We start from the raw sequence: 12,022 nt of genomic DNA, 5'->3' as shown, positions 1-12,022 counted from the left end.
AAAAAAAAATGTCTCCTACCTCAAAAATGGTTATGCAAAAAAGAAAGTTCATACGAGTTGCGTTTTAGAGAAAAAATAGTATAAATTTCTTTTATAATAAATAAAAATCGAGATGGATGCCTAAAAGAGCTATGATATCTAGGAATGCTAACTTCATATTTAAGTTTTAGACAAACAAATCTCTCAAATAATTAATTTTTGCATCAACTGCTTAAAAATATTAGCTACCTTTATTTTTGTTTGCTTGGGAACTAAACAAGGAGGGTTCCGCGTTTGACCACCTGACCTGTGCTCCTGCACCCCAGAGCACAAGGTCAAGAAAACTAAGATGGCCACAGTAGGCCTTGACTCTCTATGAGCTGTCGTGCCACTGAGTTTAGTTTATAATTGTTTAATTTTTAAGTCCCACTCCAATTATATCTGGCTCCCGTCTAAATAATTTGATTGTTTGCATTATAAGTTTAAATCACATTTTCTGTTGCTTCTACGATTTATAAATTGGCACAAGTTTTCTTATTAAGTTAAGTTAAATAAGTGTCCTTGATGATCTCTATTTTCTACAAGTAAATTCAGTGCCTAATTTTTATATATTAAAAATCAACATTTGTTGCATTTACCAGTAAATAAGCATAGTTCAAAATGATGGATTTTTGAACATTTAAAATAAAATTCAGATAAATGGAACTCAACAACTTTATGCAACGTTTGCTCTGGGATGTTTGCTATTGAATCTTTATTGAAGTCCGTTCAATTAATTGCAGGAAACTCATTTGCTTGGCCAAAACTGCTTCTATTTTGATAATATTTAACAATGTTTTTCTTTCATAGGGGATTTGAAAGTTTTGTTATGAAGAATTAAGACAGACGCACCTCAAATCAACTAGTAATTATAGGGGTTGGACTTAAATTTAAATCGAAAACCAAGGTTGAATTTTCAGCAGCTGATCCGAAGAAATTACTTTAGGGATAAGTTGATCTAAAAATTATGTATGAGGTTGGAATTCCTAGGTAATATTGCTTCTTTATTTTAAAAAAACAATTACCAGCTTTTTTTTATTGCAAAGCAAATTGTATTTTTTTAAATACTAGTTTCGGTGGTTGGCGTTCTTTTCCGAAGCATAAGTCTCCTTGTTGTAATTATTAAATGAAAGTACACACAAATAATAATCCAATGTCTACTAAAAGTCACAAAGAGCCGTGGTGGCTCAGGAGATGAGGTGACGGGTTCGAATCCCAGTGATGGCAGGTCGAAACGAATTTCTCACGTGGCGAACATCGACCACAGTGTAACGTGCGACGTAAAATATCCTCAAAGGTAGAGAGATCGTGTATTAGAGTTCCCTTTCCGTCCGGCTAACTATGGAAGGTTTTCGCGGTTTTTCTTTCCATATAATGAAAATGATTGTTAGTTTCATCAAAAAGTCCTCCGCAAAGACAAAATTTCCCGTAATACTTGATCCAATAGTTGCCTTGGGTTCTGGATTGGGTTCAAAATTGCAAAGCTACGGAGTTGAACGTTAGCAGTCGTAAGCTCAAAATTGGGTCGGCTGTTCAATGACGGTTCTAAAATAAAATAAAATTATTTATGAAATGCAAAAAGTTTAGCTTCACTAAAGTGTCTATTTACGAACTCAACCTTATTTTTATCTATGTTTTGTACTAAGATGCTTTAAACTTTTTGGTATAAAATGTTTTAAAAAAATTTTTCATAAAAACTGTAAAAAAAAATCTGTATAAAACTTATAAAGACTATAATGTAAAAAATGTTTCTTGTTTGACTTTTGGACAGGATCCTGAATAAAAAATTCTAACTAAAGAAAATTTGTAGTAAAGATACAAATGCTTGCTAATTGCTTAATTCAGGATTATTTTAAAATCCAAAATAACGGAATTAGAAACTGTTCAGAGTTTTAAAACTTTTAATCATTAGCAGATCACGGATAACTACATTAGGAGTGTTCTTAAAATAAAATATAGTCATTCAATTACTTGTTTATTTTTCTTGGTAATAATATTTGCGTAACTGAAGATTATATCTGATGAATTTTGAAATCTTGAAATCTGACCAAGAACAATTTGATATTGTTTCAGGCAATGAAAAATACCTAAAACCTAAAACTTAAGAACTGGAGGGGAGTTGCCATGAACAGAGGGAGCTGGAGAAGGCGTGCTGTTGAGGCAGCCAAGGCCTGCAAAGGGCTGTTGCGCTCCTGAAGAAGAATGAGAAATTAAATTGTTTAACTTCTCATCGGTATAAAATTACTATTGTTAGATATATTGATAGAGTTATGCAAACGTTAACTCTTCAGATTGTTCAAAGTAAATTTGAAGCAAGACTGAAAAAATTGTATAAGTTTGTACCAAAAGATGCTCATGTGAAGACAACGCATCTCTACATTCAAATGGGCAGAGTGTTGAATGTTTTGTTTTCAAACTTAATCGTTACGGATGTCTTAGTTCATGAAATAATAAACAAACAAAATGCTGTCAACAGAGCATGATATTTAACTCGAATGATCGAATTATTTAAATTTCAATCCAAAAAGAAAAGCAGTCTGTAGCAGTCTAATGAATAATACATTAAAATAATAAATTTGCAATTTATTACAAGAAGAGTTAAATTCATTATTCAATGCATGAATATGAAACAGACTAAACAAGATAATAAATTCTGTGAACCTAAAAGGGCCTTTATTTCCTCAGGAGCAATGCCTGATGTAATTAATGTAATATTGATGAAATTTAAGAGATCGATCTTACACGATTTAAAATGTATTAGTACTTTGTAGTTTGATGACTCAGCTGCTTTAACTACTTTACTCCTCATCAAAAATTTAAAGCATTCGATCTTACATGATTTGAAATTTAATTTCAGTTGCTATCGTATTATAATGAATTATTTTGTTGTTTGATGACTCAGCTGCTTTAGCTACTTCACTTTGCAGCAAAAATTCTTAACAACTCAATTTTACAGGATTCAAAACTTTACTTCAGTTGCTCTTGAATAATGTAGCACTATTTTGTAGTTAAATGTCTCAGCAGCTTTAACTACTAAACTCTGCAACGTAATATCATAGCTGCTCAATTTTACACGATTTAAAATTTCACTTCGACTGCTCTTGAATTATGTAACAGCATTTCGTAGTCTAATGATTCATCAGCCTTAGCTACTTCACGGTGCAGTCAGAATCCTAGACGCTCGATCTTAAAGGAACTGAAATTTATTAGTTTCCTTTGTATTATGTATTATTTCATTTTTTTAATAGCTTTATGCCTTACTCTGCATCAAAAATCTTAACTACTTCTATGATTTGAAATTTACTTTTTTAAAGTGTAGTACTATTTTGTAGGTAAAGGAAAAATTTAATGGAATCTCGAAATCTCGGAAACATGGTTCCAATAAGTTGGTCAGGAGAGCTGTCCTCATCTCTAGGATTTTTTTATTCGAACTGAAGAATTTTTGCACACAATTATAAAATTAATTTTTCCAAAGATAATTCCATGAAGAAGACTTCCTAGAACTATTATTATGGAATTATTAAATATTTATTAATTTTTATTATTTTATTTAATTCGAAACGAATAAATTATATTTTATTTAATTCGAATATTATTCGAAAACGTTTTGAATTGTAAGGTTTAAAAATTTTAACTTCATAATAAAGAATATAATTTATCATGGGAAAATGAAAAATTGTGTGAAATTGGTTGGATAGTTCCTGAAAACTCGTATTTTAAAAAAACTCGTATTTTAAAAATCCGATTTCTCTGGAACTACTCAAGTGATTTGACTTGCATTTTGTATTTAGTCATGTAAAATTATATTCTTTGAAATTATGTTAAATTATTCCTTACAATTCAAAGTGTTTTCGACTAATATTCAATAAAATAATAAAAAAATAATAAATACTGTTTAAAACTTATTTTATGCAAGCAATTATCTTTGGATAAACAAGTTTTATACTAGCGGCAAAAATTTTTCAACTCGCCTAAAAATTTCTCGAGACATGGTGATATACGCAAAAAGTAAAATTAGCATTAAGGGGTTCAAGCTTTGGGTCGTTCTTCTGACCAAACTAATGTGACCGTATTTCCCAGATTGTAGCTACCTATTATATTTTGGGGATCAGAAATCCAAATCCGTCGATAAAAAGGTATGTTTATTCAGAGAAAGTACGTTTTTGTGTCTGATTTCATAACTTAATATATTATCTGCTCTAATTAATAAGCGTATTTGAGGTCACCCCTTCAAATCATTAAGAATGAATCCTAGAACTTGATGACATTAAAACAAAAGTTATTAAACGTGCTCCGCTTTTTTTTCTTTTTACACACTATACAGACATTAAAAAACTAAAGTCAACAATACGTTTTAAATATCTAATCAGTAAATAACATTATAACTGAATAAAGAGTTTAGATATTTGCTTTTATTCTATAATTTAGTTAAAGTATTAGTGTCTGTCAACTTTTTTCTACCAATCACAATAAAATCGTTATGAATGTTGATATTTAAAATTTTTGAATAGCAAAAAAATAAACACTTTTAAGCTCTCCTTTCACAAAAAACAAAATTGTGTTTTCTGCATGTTAATACACAGAGAATAATATGTGTTCAATTTTTTAATTAATAATTACCTAATAAATAAATAATAAATGAATTTGCTCTTTTTGACACTGAAATAAATAAAATAATCTAAGCGTTTAGTAATGTAGGCATTTATGAAACTTTTTCAAATTTATTGTTTCAAAAAAACTTATAATCTTAAAGTTCGAAATTGTGTAACTAAGTTTAATTGAACACATTTTAGCGCATAAAGTTAAACAAAAACTACTTAATACTGCTAATTAGTTACTTTAAAAATCTTAGTAAAAATTTCTAATTTGTTTGTAAGAAACTCTTTCTATTGAAAGGGGTTAATTTAAACTAAGTTTTGCCAACAATGTCAGTTCTTATGCGTAATTTAAATGTAAAAGTCAATTACAAAAAATTTACAACAATGCTTCGATTCTTAGAAATAATAGAAAACTATCAAAAACTAATTGCGAGACATTGTTTTAAATATTTTCAATCATTGTTGTTAACAATGCATCAATTGTTAAGACCAGCAACACAGAGGCATAAAATAATTTTTTAATCATTCTCTTTTGAACTTTACTTGGTGAATGTGCTTGAATTCACTGCGATTTTCATATTTAATTATGAGTTTTCTATATAACCGAGCGGTATTAAATTACTGGCTCCAAAAGTTGCAAAAGTTTCCTCAAATAACAGGTATGCATAAACCACGCACTTTTTTAAAATCTTGTAACTTTAAAAAACTTTTTTTTCAAGTGCGATTAGAATATGTATGTTCCCGGCAGCAGAATTTGCAGAATCAATCAGCAGGATTAACTTCAAAAATGTAAATTTTTCTGCGACTGATGCAGTCAAAGATTATTTTTGCTTAAAAGCAAGCTTAATCTAACATAGTATGTTTTACACAATTTTCAAATATTAAATATAATAATGTTACGCATAAAAACTTTATGTTGTTTAAATTTAATCTTAAAGATATCTTTCTTGTCTAAACAATAGCAATGTTTCTAAGTTATTGTGTTGAACAGAAGTTCTGTTCAGGTTTGAACAACTTGCCTAGCCGATGTGCAATACTGATTACATGGCTACTTCCATACTGTTAGTTTCTAAAATGTAGAGTTTTAAACTTTTTTTTAACCAAATTTTTTACATGCATAATTAAATATATTTTAGAACAAGAAAAATTTAGATAAAAAGTACATTTCTAATTTATTTTTAGCTTCAGAGGAAACTAATAATGCAGCTGATGATGAATTGGATAATACTGAGTAAGTACTTTTATAGAAATTAGCTGTGTTAGAATTTTGTCATAAATGAAACTTTTCTTTAATACATAAATAGAAAATCAAGATATATTGCTGTATTGTAGAGAAACTATATAAGTTGAAAAATACAAAGCAATAATCTTACGGTTGATTAATATATGCAGTTAGCATTAAAAGTTTTTTATTTCATACTACTCGCAAACTGAATATTTGTTTATCATGGTAGAAATACTCTGTTGGTTTTAGATGTTGCTAAGAATTTTATTTATTCAGAAAAATAATTTCTGTTTCATTAATTCATATATTTTGCTTCATTCAGTTTTAGTATTAAAAACTGTTTGAAATATCAATATTTTACACGTTTTACAACAACTTATAAACGTGATATACAATCGCTACGTTTTTAAAAAGGTGGAACATTGAAACCACTTTCGAGCTATCATGCGTTATCAAGTTTCTACTGAATCACTGCATCTCATGAAGAAATTCGATAATTTTTTTTATTCTACTTAAGCTAAAATTATTGCGATTTCATGTAACTAAAGAGAATGATTACCAATCAAATCACCGATCATTTCCTGTGAAGATATTATCACTGAAATGTTGATCAAATGTCTGAACTAGATGAAGAACGGCTTTTCAGTTGTTTTCCGATATATGAAATCTGAATTTCTTGATATATTAATATATATATATATATATATATATATATATATATATATATAATATGCCAAAACTATAATGAATGTTGAATTTTTCTTTTTCTTAATATATGTACATAAAGTGTAAAAAATTTGAAATAGCTTACTATAATTTTAGGGAAGACTTAGGTCTTCAAGATGATGAGATAAGTAGACCAGTTGGGCCAGAATTTCTATCTGGACCTGGTTTTTCCATCTGGAATATAATTGGTTGGAGGTATCGTAATATTATTCAAATCAAATCAGTTACTTAAAATGTCATTGTAAAAAACTTTATCCTTATATGTAAATCTATCATCATAAACTGATCATCATCAATTAAGAAAAATTCGTGAAAACGACCCTAACTTAAAACGTTACGCAGGTAATTAAAAAACTTTGTCCCCTAACTGATGCTTTTAATAATGTATAATACAACGTAAAATGTATTTACCAGATAGTTATGGTGTAACAGAAATTATCATAAATGTGAAATGAAAAAGTACTTTCTGAAATAGAAATTGAAATAGAAAAAGTACCTTGTGAATGGAATATAATCTCTTCTAGCAGATATACGGCACATACAGCGATGAATGATGCTTTCAATTAAACGGTCTACTAGTTCTGTGCCACTGTTCATGCAAGATTGCAACCGTTTTTAGGGTATGATAGAGAGGAATAAGAGGACAGCTAGACATATTTCTAAAACATTCCATGCATGCTACAATTGTCTCAACTAGATTAATCAAAACTCTTTTCAAATAGCAGTTGACTTAATTAAAGTAAAGTAGGAAGCTAAAAATGCCGGGACTAAGCAACGTAGCTGATGTATTAAAAATGCTGCATTTTTTTTTCTTCAAAATACTAATTTCGATATACATCTACATTTACTGAACACATATAGTTAATTAATTGGAATGCTTAAAAACCCTATTCGGAATTTTGTTTTTAGCAATTAAAATTACTTAGAATCATAAAACATCAAAAGTGACTACTTTTTGAAAATGTCCCATTTACACTTCATTTGTTTTTTAAAACTATTTTCAGGTTATAGCGTTTTAAAAAACCTGGAATTTAATTAACGATACACTGTATTATTATTATAGACCTAATAAAAGAGTGTTGGATGATTCGATGGTTGAGTTTGATGAATATAAATGGGAGGAAAAAAGTTTCCATCCTATATTGGGAAATGAAGTTGTTGAAAACAACAGGTAGCTATGAAAATTTTAAAAATTGAGTTTTTTTTATTAAAATTAAAAACGTATTAGTATCTTAGATGATTTTAAAAATACAAATTATGGCATTTAAAAAATCCAGAAGTGCTAGCCATTTCCAATAAATCATGCTATCGCTAAACAGTTTTAGCCTTTTACAGACAAAAGATTTGAGTTAAATGTTTTATGTTTCAATTTAAGCACAAAATTATACTTTAAAACTACTTTTTGAATTATTCATTTAAAACAATACTGGTACTTGCAATGAAAAAAAGGAAAATTTTTGTACTTTCCATCTACTTGACTGTTCAACAATTTTAACATTTCCAGTATTGATCTCTTTTGCTTTACAGTATGCATTGTATCTTTATACGAATGTAAAATAAAATACTAGTAACAAGTCTTTTTCCAAGTTTTTTTTTAAAAAAAAAAGGAATCTAAAGAATTTAAGAGTTGGAAAAAAACTCAATCTACTTAAATTAATTTGTTTACATTTCAACATAAACTAAATATTAAAATAATTAAAAATTATCTTCTCATTTTAGAGTTAATTTTTACTTCATGCAAGGTAATTTTTACCAGAAACTAAAAAAAACTATCCTTTTGCTCATTGAATAAATCTTTCAATTTAATGACATAAATGAAAGAAAATTAAAAAAAAAAAATGCTTCAAATTTACTAATGCTAATAAATGTTTCAAATTTGGCGGATGGAAAGCATTAAAAGAAACCTTATTATTATTTTAGAGATTTTATGTGGGACGATGGTTCTAAACAGTTGATCTATACTGAAGAATGTGTTTCTGAAAAGTCAGGTGACAATGATGTAGTATTAGAAAGGTATGAACAAATCTTTTAAGAATAATGTTTGTATTAAATTTTAATTCGATATTTTTCATACCAGTTATTCTGTAATAACGCTGTACTGAAAAAGTAAAGAAAAAGAAAATTTAAACCCTGACTCCATTCTTCTTGATTCTTACGTAAAATGTAAAGTTGAATCAAAATATAACCCCCTGTTTCTACCTTAAAACTCCGTTTTCTAAATAAACCTTCCACTATCACTGTTCCATAATTTTATAACCAAGAACTAAATTTAAGGAAAGGAACAGGCATAAATTTTACAATTTAACTTCTTGTGAAGGGAGTTGAAGAGTTCATTCACAGAAAAGGAAGAAAGAGTGAGATATTGTGAAGATTTTTCAAAAACTGGCCAAACTGAGCAAATCAAGATTCGGTAATTTTTAGAGAAGTGCTTTAGTAATGATTTCGATAAAATTAACAATAAAATATAGTTTTATAACATGTGATAAAATGTGGTAAATGTTGTAAAACTTGGTAAATATCGTAAATTCCGTAAATGTAGTGAAATTTGACAATCGTTCTATGATACTTTAGAACATGATGTAATTATTTATTCGGTTAAACTCACTTTTCAGTTTTGTATCTTTTATTAAATGTGTTGTAATTAGAACGATAATTTTGAAAACCAGTATTTTCTGCAAATTGTTAAAATATGAGCAGAAAAATTTCCAAATGAAAAGTTTAAATACCGTATATGTTGGTTTTAATAACTATAATTCTGCTCTTTTTTTACCGGAAATGTTACTGTTATACAGTTAGGAGATTTTACCAGAATTTTTTTCTTCGTATACTTCATCGTAGTCTTTATAAAATAAGAATTATAACAAATGCCTACTTATTATTTAAGATATAGGAAATTGTAGTTTTCTATTCTTCTACTTTAATTAAATTAGTGTTGCTCCTACGAAATTGCTTATTGATGATCTCACTAGTTTCCTAGAAAATTCAGAGTTTCTGATGTTTGAAACTTGTTGAAAATATTCGAGGTTTTACGTAATTTTTATTATGTGGGTATTATAAGTTCGTATACCAAATACCTCTTCACTTACTAAAAATACAATATTTTGCAAAAAAAAAGCATTAACTCAAATAAAAAAAGTTGAATTAAAATCTTCAACTTTTTGTGTGCAGAGCTTCACAAACGTAACAATAATTAATTAAAAAGATTATTTTCACATTTTCTACCAAGTTATACATAGTTACATTATTGAAATTAGTTTAAAAATCTTTCTTTAACTTTTTACTTAAACTATGAAAAAAAAGAGAAGTTTCAACTTGCCAGTTTATCTTACAGATTTTCATTTTCAATTTCAGAAACAAATTACAGTTTTTAACTTGTAACTAAGCTTTTAAGATATAACGTATTTCTTTAGAGCAGTTTTCAATTCTAAGCTGTCACATAATTGGATGTTTCACCATGTGTTTTAAAATATTTTTATTAATTAATTTAATAGAATAAATTTCTTTTTTCAAATGAATATATAGCAAGATGCTTAAATGAATATTAAAGCAATATTTTATTACAATTTTAGAATGGAAAGTGCAAAAAAGGTTTCAGAGGAAAAAGATTTGAAAGAAACACATTCCGAACCAAAAAAGAATGATGTTGTGGCTCAAAAGTATTAAATTTATTTTTAAACTAAAACAAGAATTATAAAAATAATTTATAGAGGCCAGAGCGTCGAATGATCATCTTTTCCTACCTTACAATTAATAAGGCACTTCAATCTGATTATTTACTTATATTTATAATAACATTTTTAAGACAAAAGGGATAAAAGACAAGTGAGAATAAGCAAGAAAATTTAAAAAAAAAATAATCATACGTTTTCGTATAATTATAATAGTAACACTACTAGTAACACACAATGTTTTGCTTCGGCTATATTAATGACATATTAGAAAACACTATTTTTTTCGTATATAACTGTGTGAGCTGATGACAAAATTATATCTTTTCCAAAATTTAAATTATTTTACATTGAAATAAATGTTTTTTTAAAAAAAATTTTTTTATAATTTTTTCTTTTCGTTTGCAAAATCTTTATATCTTTTTTTGTTTTGTTTTTTCTCCTTCTCTCTCTCTCGATACATACATATATATATATATATATATATATATATATATATATATATATATATATATATATATATATATATATATATATATATATATATATATATATATATATATATATATATATATATATATATATATATATATATATATATATATATATATATATATATATAAATCTTATAAGTGTGACCATATACGAAGAATATATAAAGAAAGTAATAAGGTTTATAACACCATGTTTTCATTTTAGAGGAGAACTTGATGTTCCAAACAGTGTGATTAGTGATGCTGTAGAGCCAAACATTCTACCTGAACCAACGTTTTCTTTTTGGAATATCATTAACAAGTGGTTTCCAGAAAGAGTCCCTGAAAATGTTGCTAGAGTACATAGGTATATCTATCTATCTTTTTATTTCTCATAATATTAATATCATATTATTTATAATATTTAACTCATAATACTTCGCTTGTATTCCTTTTAATATTTTGATGCATAAAAAATGTAGTTTTATCATCACTATTGAATGAAAAATGAAAACTAAACCTGAGCAAGAGTTTTTAGAGAAAATAGGCTAGTAAAATTATCAAAGGTTCTGTTGTTAAATATTAAAGAGGCATCAAAAAATAACTGATTTTTGTAATTTGTAATTTAAGTTTCATGTTCTCATTTATTAAAAATTTAATTAAATTATTAAATACTGACCTTTTCAAAAGTGCACTGTTAAAGCGAATACTTAAATCTATTTTATTACTGTATACTTTGATACAATGTATTTAGTGCGTTTAGAAAACGAATATTCTGAATAACTTTGGTTACAATTATTAGATAATCACATACTAGGAACCCTTATTGGTTCAAAAGAATCATTTTACTTATAACTTTGCTAATTAATTAATGTATATGATATTTTAAGATACAAAATACTAACGACAGCGTTTTTCGATAGATTTGAATTCTTAATTCTTATTATATTAGTTTAGCCACAATTCTGAAAGTAAATTCTTAATAATTTCAACAGGAGAACTAATTATTTATCATTTTCAATATTAAGCCCTCAAATAAATTAGAACAGAGGTGATTGTTTCTTTACTTTTTGTTTTGTTTGGTCTGATTGCTTACTTTTTATTTCCGTTTAACAGCTGTATTTAAAACTTTCACATATTAACATATTTCAGCTCCTAAAATATATAGAGGCTGTTCTTAAGCTTGCAAAACCTTAGTTACGTTTTCAATTTTGAATATTTTTCTGAAAACTCGTCTATTCTAGTAATTTACATTTCTTATTTAAATAACATAAATAAGTGAAGAGTTTATGTATGAACTTGGGTGTTAAAATT

This window comes from Parasteatoda tepidariorum, chromosome 10 (assembly GCF_982258835.1).
Source record: "Parasteatoda tepidariorum strain Cologne lab strain chromosome 10, Ptep-v5.0, whole genome shotgun sequence".
NCBI lineage: Eukaryota > Metazoa > Arthropoda > Arachnida > Araneae > Theridiidae > Parasteatoda > Parasteatoda tepidariorum.
This window is presented reverse-complemented; position numbering follows the sequence as displayed.